The following is a 17491-nucleotide window of genomic DNA, read 5'->3' on the forward strand; positions in this document are numbered from 1 at the left end:
CAAAGTGATATTTGGAAGCCCATAGAGGGCTATGGTGAAAAAGGAAATATCCTCAGATGAAATCTGGAAAGAAGCTTTCTGAGAAACTGCTTAGTGTTCTGTGAATTCATCTCACAGAGTTACATCTGTGTTTCGTAGATCCCTTTGCTAGCCTTATTTCTGTGGAATCTGAGAACAGATATTTCGGATCCCTTTGAAGACTATAGGGCCAAAGGAAACATCCTCCGATAACAAAGAGAAAGAAGCTTTCTGAGAAACTTCTTTGTGTTCTGTGAAATCATCTCACAGAGTTACAGCTTTCCCCTCAAGAAGCCTTTCGCTAAGACAGTTCTTGTGGAATTGGCAAAGTGATATTTGGAAGCCCATAGAGGGCGCTGGTGAATAAGGAAATATCCTCAGATGAAATCTGGAAAGAAGCTTTCTGAGAAACTGCTCTGTGATGTGTGACTTCCACTCACAGAGTTACATCTGTATTTCGTGGATCTCTTTGCTAGCCTTATTTCTGTGGAATCTGAGAACAGATATTTCGGATCCCTTTGAAGACTATAGGGCCAAAGGAAATATCCTCCGATAACAAAGAGAAAGAAGCTTTCTGAGAAACTTCTTTGTGTTCTGTGAAATCATCTCACAGAGTTACAGCTTTCCCCTCAAGAAGCCTTTCGCTAAGACAGTTCTTGTGGAATTGGCAAAGTGATATTTGGAAGCCCATAGAGGGCTATGATGAAAAAGGAAATATCCTCTGATGAAATCTGGAAAGAACCTTTCTGAGAAACTGCTTAGTTTTCTGTGAATTCATCTCACAGAGTTACATCTGTGTTTCGTAGATCTCTTTGCTAGCCTTATTTCTGTGGAATCTGAGAACAGATATTTCGGATCCCTTTGAAGACTATAGGGCCAAAGGAAATATCCTCCGTTAACAAAGAGAAAGAAGCTTTCTGAGAAACTTCTTTGTGTTCTGTGAAATCATCTCACAGAGTTATAGCTTTCTCCTCAAGAAGCCTTTCGGTAAGACAGTTCTTGTGGAATTGGCAAAGTGATATTTGGAAGCCCATAGAGGGCTACGGTGAAATAGGAAATATCCTCAGATGAAATCTGGAAAGAAGCTTTCTGAAAAACTGCTTAGTGTTCTGTGAATTCATCTCACAGAGTTACATCTGTATTTCGTGGATCTCTTTGCTAGCGTTATTTCTGTGGAATCTGAGAACAGATATTTCGGATCCCTTTGAAGACTATAGGGCCAAAGGAAATATCCTCTGATAACAAAGAGAAAGAAGCTTTCTGAGAAACTTCTTTGTGTTCTGTGAAATCATCTCACAGAGTTACAGCTTTCCCCTCAAGAAGCCTTTCGGTAAGACAGTTCTTGTGGAATTGGCAAAGTGATATTTGGAAGGCCATAGAGGGCTACGGTGAAAAAGGAAATATCCTCATATGAAATCTGGAAAGAAACCTTCTGAGAAACTGCTTAGTGTTCCTTGAATTCATCTCACCGAGTTACATCTGTGTTTCGTAGATCTCTTTGCTAGCCTTATTTCTGTGGAATCTGAGAACAGATATTTCGGATCCCTTTGAAGACTATAGGGCCAAAGGAAATATCCTCAGATAACAAAGAGAAAGAAGCTTTCTGAGAAACTTCTTTGTGTTCTGTGAAATCATCTCACAGAGTTACAGCTTTCCCCTCAAGAAGCCTTTCGCTAAGACAGTTCTTTTGGAATTGGCAAAGTGATATTTGGAAGCCCATAGAGGGCTATGGTGAAAAAGCAAATATCCTCAGATGAAATCTGGAAAGAAGCTTTCTGAGAAACTGCTCTGTGATGTATGACTTCCACTCACAGAGTTACATCTGTATTTCGTGGATCTCTTTGCTAGCCTTAATTCTGTGGAATCTGAGAACAGATATTTCGGATCCCTTTGAAGACTATAGGGCCAAAGGAAATATTCTCCGATAACAAAGAGAAAGAAGCTTTCTGAGAAACTTCTTTGTGTTCTGTGAAATCATCTCACAGAGTTACAGCATTCCCCTCAAGAAGCCTTTCGCTAAGACAGTTCTTGTGGAATTGGCAAAGTGATATTTGGAAGCCCATAGAGGGCTATGGTGAAAAAGGAAATATCCTCAGATGAAATCTGGAAAGAAGCTTTCTGAGAAACTGCTTAGTGTTCTGTGAATTCATCTCACAGAGTTACATCTGTGTTTCGTAGATCACTTTGCTAGCGTTATTTCTGTGGAATGTGAGAACAGATATTTTGGATCCCCTTGAAGACTATAGGGCCAAAGGAAATATCCTCGATAACAAAGAGAAAGAAGGTTTCTGAGAAACTTCTTTGTGTTCTGTGAAATCATCTCACAGAGTTACAGCTTTCCCCTCAAGAAGCCTTTCGCTAAGACAGTTGTTGTGGAATTGGCAAAGTGATATTTGGAAGCCCATAGAGGGCTATGGTGAAAAAGGAAATATCCTCAGATGAAATCTGCAAAGAAGCTTTCTGAGAAACTGCTTAGTGTTCTGTGAATTCATCTCATAGAGTTACATCTGTGTTTCGTAGATCTCTTTGCTAGCCTTATTTCTGTGGAATCTGAGAACAGATATTTCGGATCCCTTTGAAGACTATAGGGCCAAAGGAAATATCCTCTGATAACAAAGAGAAAGAAGCTTTCTGAGAAACTTTTTTGTGTTCTGTGAAATCATCTCACAGAGTTGTAGCTTTCCACTGAAGGATAATTTCGGTAAGACAGTTCTTGTGGAATTGGCAAAGTGACATTTGGAAGCCCATAGAGGGCTATGGTGAAATAGGAAATAACCTCAGATGAAATCTGGAAAGAAGCTTTCAGAGAAACTGCTTAGCTTTCTGTGAATTCATCTCACCGAGTTACATCTGTATTTGGTGGTTCTCTTTGCTAGCCTTATTTCTGTGGAATATGAGAACAGATATTTCGGATCCCTTTGAAGACTATAGGGCCAAAGGAAATATCCTCCGATAACAAAGAGAAAGAAGCTTTCTGAGAAAATTCTTTGTGTTCTGTGAAATCATCACACAGAGTTATAGCTTTCCCCTCAAGAAGCCTTTCGCTAAGACAGTTCTTGTGGAATTGGCAAAGTGATATTTCGAAGCCCATAGAGGGCTATGGTGAAAAAGGAAATATCCTCAGATGTAATCTGGAAAGAAGCTTACTGAGAAACTGCTTAGTGTTCTGTGAATTCATCTCACAGAGTTACATCTGTTTTTCGTAGATCTCTTTGCTAGCCTTATTTCTGTGGAATATGAGAACAGATATTTCGGATCCCTTTGAAGACTATAATGCCAAAGGAAATATCCACCGATAACAAAGAGAAAGAAGCTTTCTGAGAAACTTCTTTGTGTTCTGTGAAATCAGCTCACAGAGTTACAGCTTTCCCCTCAAGAAGCCTGTCGCTAATACAGTTCTTGTGGAATGGGCAAAGTGATATTTGGAAGCCCATAGAGGGCTATGGTGAAAAAGCAAATATCCTCAGATGAAATCTGGAAAGAAGCTTTCTGATAAACTGCTTAGTGTTCTGTGAATTCATCTCACAGAGTTACATCTGTGTTTCGTATATCTCTTTGCTAGCCTTATTTCTGTGGAATCTGAGAACAGATATTTCGGATCCCTTTGAAGAGTATAGGGCCAAAGGAAATATCCTCCGATAAGAAAGAGAAAGAAGCTTTCTGAGATACTCTTTGTGTTCTGTGAAATCATCTCACAGAGTTACAGCTTTCCCCTCAAGAAGCCTTTCGGTAAGACAGTTCTTGAGAAATTGGCAAAGTGATATTTGGAAGCCCATAGAGGGCTAAGGTTAAATAGGAATTATCCTTAGATGAAATCTGGAAAGAAGCTTTCTGAGAAACTGCTTAGTGTTCTGTTAATTCATCTCACAGAATTACATCTGTATTTCGTGGATCTCTTTGCTAGCCTTATTTCGGTGGAATCTGAGAACAGATATTTCGGATCCCTTTGAAGACTACAGGGCCAAAGGAAATATCCTCCGATAACAAAGAGAAAGAAGCTTTCTGAGAAACTTCTTTGTGTTCCGTGAAATCATCTCACAGAGTTACAGCTTTCCCCTCAAGAATCCGTTCGCTAAGACAGTTCTTGTGGAATTGGCAAAGTGATATTTGGAAGCCCATAGAGGGCTATGGTGAAAAAGGAAATATCCTCAGATGAAATCTGGAAAGAAGCTTTCTGAGAAACTGCTCTGTGATGTGTGAATTCCACTCACAGAGTTACATCTGTATTTCGTGGATCTCTTTGCTAGCCTTATTTCTGTGGAATCTGAGAAGAGATATTTCGGATCCCTTTGAAGACTATAGGGCCAAAGGAAATATCCTCCGATAACAAAGAGAAAGAAGCTTTCTGAGAAACTTCTTTGTGTTCTGTGAAATCATCTCACAGAGTTACAGCTTTCCCCTCAAGAAGCCTTTCGCTATGACAGTTCTTTTGGAATGCGCAAAGTGATATTTGGAAGCCCATAGAGGGCTATGGTGAAAAAGGAAATATCCTCAGATGAAATCTGGAAAGAAGCTTTCTGAGAAACTGCTTAGTGTTCTGTGAATTCATCTCACAGAGTTACATCTGTGTTTCGTAGATCTCTTTGCTAGCCTTATTTCTGTGGAATCTGAGAACAGATATTTCGGATCCCTTTGAAGAATATAGGGCCAAAGGAAATATCCTCCGATAACAAAGAGAAAGAAGCTTTTTGAGAAACCTCTTTGTGTTCTGTGAAATCATCTCACAGAGTTATAACTTTCCCCTCAAGAAGCCTTTCGGTAGGACAGTTCTTGTGGAATTGGCAAAGTGATATTTGGAAGCCCATAGAGGGCTATGGTGAAATAGGAATTATCCTTAGATGCAATCTGGAAAGAAGCTTTCTGAGAAACTGCTCAGTGTTCTGTTAATACATCTCACAGAGTTACATCTGTATTTCGTAGATCTCTTTGCTAGCCTTATTTCTGTGGAATCTGAGAACAGATATTTCGGATCCCTTTGAAGACTATAGGGCCAAAGGAAATATCCTACGATTAAAAAGAGTAAGAAGCTTTCTGAGAAACTTCTTTGTGTTCTGTGAAATCATCTCACAGAGTTACAGCTTTCCCCTCAAGAAGCCTTTCGCTAAGACAGTTCTTGTGGAATTGGTAAAGTGATATTTGGAAGCCCATTGTGGGCTACGGTCAAAAAGGAAATATCCTCAGATGAAATCTGGAAAGAAGCTTTCTGAGAAACTGCTTAGTGTTCTGTGAATTCATCTCACAGAGTTACATCTGTGTTTCGTAGATCTCTTTGCTAGCCTTATTTCTGTGGAATCTGAGAACAGATATTTCGTATCCCTTTGAAGACTATTGGGCCAAAGGAAATATCCTCCGATAACAAAGAGAAAGAAGCTTTCTGAGAAACTTCTTTGTGTTCTGTGAAATCATCTCACAGAGTTATAACTTTCCCCTCAAGAAGCCTTTCGCTAAGACAGTTCTTGTGGAATTGGCAAAGTGATATTTGGAAGCCCCTAGAGGGCTATGGTGAAAAAGGAAATATCCTCAGATGAAATCTGGAAAGAAGATTTCTGAGAAACTGCTCTGTGATGTGTGATTTCCACTCACAGAGTTACATCTGTATTTCGTGGATCTCTTTGCTAGCCTTATTTCTGTTTAATCTGAGAACAGATATTTCGGATCCCTTTGAAGACTATAGGGCCAAAGGAAATATCCTCCGATAACAAAGAGAAAGAAGCTTTCTGAGAAACTTCTTTGTGTTCTGTGAAATCATCTCAGAGAGTTACAGCTTTCCCCTCAAGAAGCCTTTCGCTAAGACAGTTTTTGTGCAATTGGCAAAGTGATAGTTGGAAGCCCATAGAGGGCTATGCTGAAAAAGCAAATATCCTCAGATGAAATCTGGAAGGAAGCTTTCTGAGAAACTGCTTAGTGTTCTGTTAATTCATCTCACAGAGTTACATCTGTATTTCGTGGATCTCTTTGCTAGCCTTCTTTCTGTTGAATCTGAGAACAGATATTTTGGATCCCTTTGAAGACTATAGGGCCAAAGGAAATATCCTCCGATAACAAAGAGAAAGAAGCGTTCTGAGAAACTTCTTTGTGTTCTGTGAAATCATCTCACAGAGTTACAACTTTCCCCTCAAGGAGCCTTTCGCTAAGACAGTTCTTGTGGAAGTGGAAAAGTGATATTTGGAAGCCCATAGAGGGCTATGCTGAAAAAGCAAATATCCTTAGATGAAATCTGGAAAGAAGCTTTCTGAGAAACGGCTTAGTGTTCTCTTAATTCATCTCACAGAGTTACATCTGTATTTCGTGGATCTCTTTGCTAGCCTTATTTCTGTGGAATCTGAGAACAGATATTTCGGATCCCTTTGAAGACTATAGGGCCAAAGGAAATATCCTCTGATAACAAAGAGAAAGAAACTTTTTGAGAAACTTCTTTGTGTTCTGTGAAATCATCTCACAGAGTTACAGCTTTCCCCTCAAGAAGCCTTTCGCTAAGACAGTTCTTGTGGAATGGGCAAAGTGATATTTGGAAGCCCATAGAGGGCTATGGTGAAAAAGGAAATATCCTCAGATGAAATCTGGAAAGAAGCTTTCTGAGAAACTTCTTAGTGTTCTGTGAATTCATCTCACAGAGTTACATCTGTGTTTCGTAGATCTCTTTGCTAGCCTTATTTCTGTGCAAAATGAGAACAGATATTTCGGATCCCTTTGGAGACTATAGGGCCAAAGGAAATATCCTCCGATAACAAAGAGAAAGAAGCTTTCTGAGAAACTTCTTTGTGTTCTGTGAAATCATCTCACAGAGTTACAGCTTTCCCCTCAAGAAGCCTATCGCTAAGACAGTTTTTGTGGAATTGGCAAAGTGATATTTGGAAGCCCATAGAGGGCTATGGTGAAAAAGCAAATATCCTCAGATGAAATCTGGGAAGAAGCTTTCTGAGAAACTGCTCTGTGATGTGTGACTTCCACTCACAGAGTTACATCTGTATTTCGTGGATCTCTTTGCTAGCCTTATTTCTGTGGAATCTGAGAACAGATATTTCACATCCCTTTGAAGACTATAGGGCCAAAGTAAATATCCTACGATAACAAAGAGATAGAAGCTTTCTGAGAAACTTCTTTGTGTTCTGTGAAATCATCTCACACAGTTACAGCTTTCCCCTCAAGAAGCCTTTCGCTAAGACAGTTCTTGTGGAATTGCCAAAGTGATATTTGGAAGCCCATAGAGGTCTATGGTGAAAAAGGAAATATCCTCAGATGAAATCTGGAAAGAAGCTTTCTGAGAAACTGCTTAGTGTTCTGTGAATTCATCTCACAGAGTTACATCTGTGTTTCGTAGATCTCTTTGCTAGCCTTATTTCTGTGGAATCTGAGAACTGATATTTCGGATCCCTTTGAAGACTATAGGGCCAAAGGAAATATCCTCCGATAACAAAGAGAAAGAAGCTTTCTGAGGAACTTCTTTGTGTTCTGTGAAATCATCTCACAGAGTTACAGCTTTCCCCTCAAGAAGCCTTTCGCTAAGACAGTTCTTGTGGAATTGGTAAAGTGATATTTGGAAGCCCATAGAGGGCTATGGTGAAAAAGCAAATATCCTCAGATGAAATCTGGATAGAAGCTTTCTGAGAAACTGCTTAGTGTTCTGTGAATTCATCTCACAGAGTTACATCAGTGTTTTGTAGATCTCTTTGCTAGCCTTATTTCTGTGGAATCTGAGAACAGATATTTCGGATCCCCTTGAAGACTATAGGGCCAAAGGAAATATCTTCCGATAACAAAGAAAAAGAAGCTTTCTGAGAAACTTATTTGTGTTCTGTGAAATCATCTCACAGAGTTACAGCTTTCCCCTCAAGAAGCCTTTCGCTAAGACAGTTCTTGTGGAATTGGCAAAGTGATATTTGGAAGCCCATAGAGGGCTATGGTGAAAAAGGAAATATCCTCAGATGAAATCTGGAAAGAAGCTTTCTGAGAAACTGCTTAGTGTTCTGTGAATTCATCTCACAGAGTTACATCTGCGTTTCGTAGATCTCTTTGCTAGCCTTATTTCTGTGGAATCTGAGAACAGATATTTCGGATCCCTTTGAAGACTATAGGGCCAAAGGAAATATCCTCCGATAACAAAGAGAAAGAAGCTTTCTGAGAAACTTCTTTGTGTTCTGTGAAATCATCTCACAGAGTTACACCTTTCCCCTCAAGTAGCCTTTCGCTAAGACAGTTCTTGTGGAATTGGCAAAGTGATATTTGGAAGCCCATAGAGGGCTATGGTGAAAAAGGAAATATCCTCAGATGAAATCTGGAAAGAAGCTTTCAGAGAAACTGCTTAGTGTTCTGTGAATTCATGTCACAGAGTTACATCTGTGTTTCGTAGATCTCTTTGCTAGCCTTATTTCTGTGGAATCTGAGAACAGATATTTCGGATCCCTTTGAAGACTATAGGGCCAAAGGAAATATCGTCCGATAACAAAGAGAAAGAAGCTTTCTGAGAAACTTCTTTGTGTTCTGTGAAATCATCTCACAGAGTTATTTCTTTCAGCTCAAGAATTCTTTCGCTTAGACAGTTCCTGTGGAATTGGCAAAGTGATATTTGGAACCCATAGAGGGCTATGGTGAAAAAGGAAATACCCTCAGATGAAATCTGGAAAGAAGGTTTCTGAGAAACTGCTTAGTGTTCTGTGAATTCATCTCACAGAGTTACATCTGTGTTTCGTAGATCTCTTTGCTAGCCTTATTTCTGTGGAATCTGAGAACAGATATTTCGGATCCCTTTGAAGACTATAGGGCCAAAGGAAATATCCTCCGATAACAAAGAGAAAGAAGCTTTCTGAGAAACTTCTTTGTGTTCTGTGAAATCATCTCACAGAGTTACAGCTTTCCCCTCAAGTAGCCTTTCGCTAAGACAGTTCTTGTGGAATTGGCAAAGTGATATTTGGAAGCCCATAGGGGGCTATGGCGAAAAAGGAAATATCCTCAGATGAAATCTGGAAAGAAGCTTTCTGAGAAACTGCTTAGTGTTCTGTGAATTCATCTCACAGAGTTACATCTGTGTTTCGTAGATCTCTTTGCTAGCCTTATTTCTGTGGAATCTGAGAACAGATATTTAGGAACCCTTTGAAGACTATAGGGCCAAAGGAAATATGCTCCGATAACAAAGAGAAAGAAGCTTTCTGAGAAACTTCTTTGTGTTCTGTGAAATCATCTCACAGAGTTACAGCTTTCCCCTCAAGAAGCCTTTCGCTAAGACAGTTCTTGTGGAATTGGCAAAGTGATATTTGGAAGCCCATGGAGGGCTATGGTGAAAAAGGAAATATCCTCTGATGAAATCTGGAAAGAAGCTTTCCGAGAAACTGCTTAGTGTTCTGTGAATTCATCTCATAGAGTTACATCAGTGTTTCGTAGATCTCTTTGCTAACCTTATTTCTGTGGAATCTGAGAACAGATATTTCGGATCCCTTTGAAGACTATAGGGCCCAAGAAAAAATCTTCCGATAACAAAGAGAAAGAAGCTTTCTGAGAAACTTCCTTGTGTTCTGTGAAATCATCTCACAGAGTTATAGCGTTCACCTCAAGAAGCCTTTCGCTTAGACAGTTCTTGTGGAATTGGCAAAGTGATATTTGGAACCCATAGAAGGCTATGGTGAAAAAGGAAATAACCTCAGATGAAATCTGGAAAGAAGGTTTCTGAGAAACTGCTTAGTGTTCTGTGAATTCATCTCACAGAGTTACATCTGTGTTTCGTAGATCTCTTTGCAAGCCTTATTTCTGCGGAATCTGAGAACAGATATTTCGGATCCCTTTGAAGACTATAGGGCCAAAGGAAATATCCTCCGATAACAAAGAGAAAGAAGCTTTCTGAGAAACTTCTTTGTGTTCTGTGAAATCATCTCACAGAGTTACAGCTTTCCCCTCAAGTAGTCTTTCGCTAAGACAGTTCTTGTGGAATTGGCAAAGTGATATTTGGAAGCCTATAGGGGGCTATGGTGAAAAAGTAAATATCCTCAGATGAAATCTGGAAAGAAGCTTTCAGAGAAACTGCTTAGTGTTCTGTGAATTCATCTCACAGAGTTACATATGTGTTTGGTAGATCTCTTTGCTAGCCTTATTTCTGTGGAATCTGAGAACAGATATTTCGGATCCCTTTGAAGACTATAGGGCCAAAGGAAATATCCTCCGATAACAAAGAGAAAGAAGCTTTCTGAGAAACTTCTTTGTGTTCTGTGAAATCATCTCACTGAGTTACAGCTTTCCCCTGGAGAAGCCTTTCACTAAGAAAGTTCTTGTGGAATGGGCAAAGTGATATTTGGAACCCCATAGAGGGCTCTGGTGAAAAAGGAAATGTCCTCAGATGAAATCTGGAAAGAAGCTTTCTGAGAAACTGCTTAGTGCTCTGTGAATTCATCTCGCAGAGTTACACCTGTGTTTCATAGATCTCATTGCGAGCCTTACTTCTGTGGAACCTGAGTACAGATATTTCGGATCCCTTTGAAGACTATAGGGCCAAAGGAAATATCCTCCTATAAGAAAGAGAAAGAAACTTTCTGAGAAACTTCTTTGTGTTCTGTGAAATCATCTCACAGAGTTACAGTTTTCCCCTCAAGAAGCCTTTCGCTAAGACAGTTTCTGTGGAATTGGCAAAGTGATATTTGGAAGCCCATAGAGGGCTATGGTGAAAAAGCAAATATCCTCAGATGAAATCTGGGAAGAAGCTTTCTGAGAAACTGCTCTGTGATGTGTGACTTCCACTCACAGAGTTACATCTGTATTTCGTAGATCTCTTTGCTAGCCTTATTTCTGTGGAATCTGAGAACAGATATTTCGCATCCCTTTGAAGATTATAGGGCCAAAGTAAACATCCTACGATAAAAAGAGAAAGAAGCTTTCTGAGAAACTTCTTTGTGTTCTGTGAAATCATCTCAGACAGTTACAGCTTTCCCCTCAAGAAGCCTTTCGCTAAGACAGTTCTTGTGGAATTGGCAAAGTGATATTTGGAAGCCCATAGAGGGCTATGGTGAAAAAGGAAATATCCTCAGATGAAATCTTGAAAGAAGCTTTCTGAGAAACTTCTTAGTTTTCTGTGAATTCATCTCACAGAGTTACATATGTGTTTCGTAGATCTCTTTGCTAGCCTTATTTCTGTGGAATCTGAGAACAGGTATTTCGGATCCCTTTGAAGACTACAGGGCCAAAGGAAATATCCTCCGGTAACAAAGAGAAAGAAGCTTTCTGAGGAACTTCTTTGTGTTCTGTGAAATCATCTCACAGAGTTACTTCTGTGTTTCGTAGATCTCTTTGCTAGCCTTATTTCTGTGGAATCTGAGAACAGATATTTCGGATCCCTGCGAAGACTACAGGGCCAAAGGAAATATCCTCCGATAACAAAGAGAAAGAGGCTTTCTGAGATACTTCTTTGTGTTCTGTGAAATCATCTCACAGAGTTACAGCTTTCCCCTGAAGAAGCCTTTCGCTAAGACAGTTCTTGTGGAATGGGCAAAGTGATATTTGGAAGCCCCTAGAGGGCTATGGTGAAAAAGGAAATATCCTCAGATGAAATCTGGAAAGAAGCTTTCTGAGAAACTGCTTAGTGTTCTCTGAATTCATCTCACAGAGTTACATCTGTGTTTCGTAGATCTCTTTGCTAGCCTTATTTCTGTGGAAAATGAGAACAGATATTTCGGATCCCTTTGAAGACTATAGGGCCAAAGGAAATATCCTCCGATAACAAAGAGAAAGAAGCTTTCTGAGAAACTTCTTTGTGTTCTGTGAAATCATCTCACAGAGTTACAACTTTCCCCTCAAGAAGCCTTTCGCTAAGACAGTTCTTGTGGAATTGGCAAAGTGATATTTGGAAGCCCTTAGAGGGCTACGGTGAAAAAGGAAATATCCTCAGATGAAATCTGGAAAGAAGCTTTCTGAGAAACTGCTTAGTGTTCTGTGAATTCATCTCACAGAGTTACATCTGTGTTTCGTAGATCTCTTTGCTAGCCTTATTTCTGTGGAATCTGAGAACAGATATTTCGGATCCCTTTGAAGACTACAGGGCCAAAGGAAATATCCTCCGATAACAAAGAGAAAGAAGCTTTCTGAGAAACTTCTTTGTGTTCTGTGAAATCATCTCACAGAGTTACAGCTTTACCCTGAAGAAGCCTTTCGCTAAGACAGTTGTTGTGGAATTGGCAAAATGATATTTGGAAGCCCATAGAGGGCTATGGTGAAAAAGGAAATATCCTCAGATGAAATCTGGAAAGAAGCTTTCAGAGAAACTGCTTAGTGTTCCGTGAATTCATCTCTCAGAGTTACATCTGTGTTTCGTAGATCTCTTTGCTAGCCTTATTTCTGTGGAATCTGAGAACAGATATTTCGGATCCCTTTGAAGACTATAGGGCCAAAGGAAATATCCTCAGATAACAAAGAGAAAGAAGTTTTCTCAGAAACTTCTTTGTGTTCTGTGAAATCATCTCACAGACTTACAGCTTTCCCCTGAAGAAGCCTTTCGGTAAGACCGTTCTTGTGGAATTGGCAAAGTGATATTTGGAAGTCCATAGAGGGCTATGGTGAAAAAGGAAATATCCTCAGATGAAATCTGGAAAGAAGCTTTCTGAGAAACTGCTTAGTGTTCTGTGAATTCATCTCACAGAGTTACATCTGTGTTTCGTAAATCTCTTTGCTAGCCTTATTTCTGTGGAATCTGAGAACAGATATTTCGGATCCCTTTGAAGACTATAGGGCCAAAGGAAATATCCTCCGATAACAAAGAGAAAGAAGCTTTCTGAAAAACTTCTTTGTGTTCTGTGAAATCACCTCACAGAGTTACACTTTCCCCTCAAGAAGCCTTTCGCTAAGACAGTTCTTGTGGAATTGGCAAAGTGATATTTGGAAGCCCATAGAGGGCTATGGTGAAAAAGGAAATATCCTCAGATGAAATCTGGAAAGAAGCTTTCTGAGAAACTGCTTAGTGTTCTGTTAATTCATCTCACAGAGTTACATCTGTATTTCGTGGACCTCTTTGCTAGCCTTCTTTCTGTGGAATCTGAGAACAGATATTTCGGATCCCTTTGAAGACTATAGGGCCAAAGGCAATATCATAGATAACAAAGAGAAAGAACCTTTCTGAGAAACTTCTTTGTGTTATGTGAAATCATCTCACAGAGTTACAGCTTTCCCCTCAAGAAGCCTTTCGCTTAGACAGTTCTTGTGGAATTGGCAAAGTGATATTTGGAAGCCCTTTGAGGGCTATGGTGAAGAAGGAAATATCCTCAGATGAAATCTGGAAAGAAGCTTTCTGAGAAACTGCTTAGTGTTCTGTGAATTCATCTCACAGAGTTACATCTGTGTTTCGTAGATCTATTTGCTAGCCTTATTTCTGTGGAATCTGAGAAGAGATATTTCGGATCCCTTTGAAGACTATAGGGCCAAAGGAAATATCCTCCGATAACAAAGAGAAAGAAGCTTCCTAGAAACTTCTTTGTGTTCTGTGAAATCATCTCACAGAGTTACAGCTTTCCCCTCAAGAAGCCTTTCGGTAAGACAGTTCTTGTGGAATTGGCAAAGTGATATTTGGAAGCCCATAGAGGGCTCTGGTGAAAAAGCATATATCCTCAGATGAAATCTGGAAAGAAGCTTTCTGAGAAACTGCTTAGTGTTCTGTGAATTCATCTCACAGAGTTACATCTGTGTTTCGTAGATCTCATTGCTAGCCTTATTTCTGTGGAATCTGAGAACAGATATTTCGGATCCCTTTGAAGACTATAGGGCCAAAGGAAATATCCTCCGATAACAAAGAGAAAGAAGCTTTCTGAGAAACTTCTTTGTGTTCTGTGAAATCATCTCACAGAGTTACAGCTTTCCCGTCAAGAAGCCTTTCGCTAAGACAGTTCTTGTGGAATTGGCAAAGTGATATTTGGAAGCCCATAGAGGGCTATGGTGAAAAAGGAAATATCCTCAGATGAAATCTGGAAAGAAGCTTTCAGAGAAACTGCTTAGTGTTCTGTGAATTCATCTCACAGAGTTACATCTGTGTTTCGTAGATCTCTTTGCTAGCCTTATTTCTGTGGAATCTGAGAACAGATATTTCGGATCCCTTTGAAGACTATAGGGCCAAAGGAAATATCCTCAGATAACAAAGAGAAAGAAGCTTTCTGAGAAACTTCTTTGGGTTCTGTGAAATCATCTCACAGAGTTACAGCTTTCCCCTGAAGAAGACTTTCGGTAAGACCGTTCTTGTGGAATTGGCAGTGTGATATTTGGAAGCCCATAGAGGGCTATGGTGAAAAAGGAAATATCCTCAGATGAAATCTGGAAAGAAGCTTTCTGAGAAACTGCTTAGTGTTCTGTGAATTCATCTCACAGAGTTACATCTGTGTTTCGTAAATCTCTTTGCTAGCCTTATTTCTGTGGAATCTGAGAACAGATATTTCGGATCCCTTTGAAGACTATAGGGCCAAAGGAAATATCCTCCGATAACAAAGAGAAAGAAGGTTTCTGAAAAACTTCTTTGTGTTCTGTGAAATCATCTCACAGAGTTACACTTTCCCCTCAAGAAGACTTTCGCTAAGACAGTTCTTGTGGAATTGGCAAAGTGATATTTGGAAGCCCATAGAGGGCTATGGTGAAAAAGGAAATATCCTCAGATGAAATCTGGAAAGAAGCTTTCTGAGAAACTGCTTAGTGTTCTGTTAATTCATCTCACAGAGTTACATCTGTATTTCGTGGACCTCTTTGCTAGCCTTCTTTCTGTGGAATCTGAGAACAGATATTTCGGATCCCTTTGAAGACTATAGGGCCAAAGGCAATATCCATAGATAACAAAGAGAAAGAAGCTTTCTGAGAAACTTCTTTGTGTTCTGTGAAATCATCTCACAGAGTTACAGCTTTCCCCTCAAGAAGCCTTTCGCTAAGACAGTTCTTGTGGAATTGGCAAAGTGATATTTGGAAGCCCATAGAGGGCTATGGTGAAAAAGGAAATATCCTCAGATGAAATCTGGAAAGAAGCTTTCTGAGAAACTGCTTAGTGTTCTGTTAATTCATCTCACAGAGTTACATCTGCGTTTCGTAGATATCTTTGCTAGCCTTATTTCTGTGGAATCTGAGAACAGATATTTCGGATCCCTTTGAAGACTATAGGGCCAAAGGAAATATCCTCCGATAACAAAGAGAAAGAAGCTTTCTGAGAAACTTCTTTGTGTTCTGTGAAATCATCTCACAAAGTTACAGCTTTCCCCTCAAGTAGACTTTCGCTAAGACAGTTCTGGTGGAATTGGCAAAGTGATATTTGGAAGCCCATAGAGGGCTATGGTGAAAAAGGAAATATCCTCAGATGAAATCTGGAAAGAAGCTTTCTGAGAAACTGCTTAGTGTTCTGTGAATTCATCTCACAGAGTTACATCTGTGTTTCGTAGACCTCTTTGCTAGCCTTATTTCTGTGGAATCTGAGAACAGATATTTCGGATCCCTTTGAAGACTATAGGGCCCAAGGAAATATCTTCCGATAACAAAGAGAAAGAAGCTTTCTGAGAAACTTCTTTGTGTTCTGTGAAATCATCTCACAGAGTTATAGCTTTCACCTCAAGAAGCCTTTCGCTTAGACAGTTCTTGTGGAATTGGCAAAGTGATATTTGGAACCCATAGAGGGCTATGGTGAAAAAGGAAATACCCTCAGATGAAATCTGGAAAGAAGTTTTCTGAGAAACTGCTTATTGTTCTGCGAATTCATCTCACAGAGTTACATATGTGTTTCGTAGATCTCTTTGCTAGCCTTATTTCTGCGGAATCTGAGAACAGATATTTCGGATCCCTTTGAAGACTACAGGGCCAAAGGAAATATCCTCCGATAACAAAGAGAAAGAAGCTTTCTGAGAAACTTCTTTGTGTTCTGTGAAATCATCTCACAGAGTTACAGCTTTCCCCTCAAGTAGCCTTTCGCTAAGACAGTTCTTGTGGAATTGGCAAAGTGATATTTGGAAGCCTATAGGGGGCTATGGTGAAAAAGGAAATATCCTCAGATGAAATCTGGAAAGAAGCTTTCAGAGAAACTGCTTAGTGTTCTGTGAGTTCATCTCACAGAGTTACATCTGCGTTTCGTAGATCTCTTTGCTAGCCTTATTTCTGTGGAATCTGAGAACAGATATTTCGGATCCCTTTGAAGACTGTAGGGCCAAAGGAAATATCCTCCGATAACAAAGAGAAAGAAGCTTTCTGAGAAACTTCTTTGTGTTCTGTGAAATCATCTCACAGAGTTACAGCTTTCCCCTCAAGAAGCCTTTCGCTAAGACAGTTCTTGTGGAATTGGCAAAGTGATATTTGGAAGCCCATAGAGGGCTATGGTGAAAAAGGAAATATCCTCAGATGAAATCTGGAAAGAAGCTTTCTGAGAAACTGCTCTGTGATGTGTGACTTCCACTCACAGAGTTACATCTGTATTTCGTGGATCTCTTTCCTAGCCTTATTTCTGTGAAATCTGAGAACAGATATTTCGGATCCCTTTGAAGACTATAGGGCCAAAGGAAATATCCTCCGATAACAAAGAGAAAGAAGCTTTCTGAGAAACTTCTTTGTGTTCTGTGAAATCATCTCACAGAGTTACAGCTTTCCCCCCAAGAAGCCTTTCGCTAAGACAGTTCTTGTGGAATTGGCAAAGTGATATTTGGAAGCCCATAGAGGGCTATGGTGAAAAAGGAAATATCCTCTGATGAAATCTGGAAAGAAGCTTTCCGAGAAACTGCTTAGTGTTCTGTGAATTCATCTCACAGAGTTACATCAGTGTTTCGTAGATCTCTTTGCTAGCCTTATTTCTGTGGAATCTGAGAACAGATATTTCGGATCCCTTTGAAGACTATAGGGCCAAAGGAAATATCCTCCGATAACAAAGAGAAAGAAGCTTTCTGAGAAACTTCTTGGTGTTCTGTGAAATCATCTCACAGAGTTACAGCTTTCCCCTTAAGAAGCCTTTCGCTAAGAAAGTTCTTGTGGAATTGGCAAAGTGATATTTGGAACCCCATAGAGGGCTATGGTGAAAAAGAAATGCCCTCAGAAGAAATCTGGAAAGAAGCTTTCTGAGAAACTGCTTAGTGTTCTGTGAATTCATCTCACAGAGTTACACCTGTGTTTCATAGATCTCATTGCCAGCCTTACTTCTGTGGAATCTGAGTATAGATATTTCGGATCCCTTTGAAGACTATAGGGCCAAAGGAAATATCCTCCGATAACAAAGAGAAAGAAGCTTTCTGAGAAACTTCTTTGTGTTCTGTGAAATCATCTCACAGAGTTACAGCTTTCCCCTGAAGAAGCCTTTCGCTAAGACAGTTCTTGTGGAATTGACAAAGTGATATTTGGAAGCCCATAGACGGCTATGGTGAAAAAGCAAATATACTCAGATGAAATCTGGGAAGAAGCTTTCTGAGAAACTGCTCTGTGATGTGTGACTTCCACTCACAGAGTTACATCTGTATTTCGTAGATCTCTTTGCTAGCCTTATTTCTGTGGAATCTGAGAACAGATA

The sequence above is a fragment of the Macaca fascicularis genome, chromosome 11, assembly GCF_037993035.2.
Source record: "Macaca fascicularis isolate 582-1 chromosome 11, T2T-MFA8v1.1".
Lineage (NCBI taxonomy): Eukaryota > Metazoa > Chordata > Mammalia > Primates > Cercopithecidae > Macaca > Macaca fascicularis.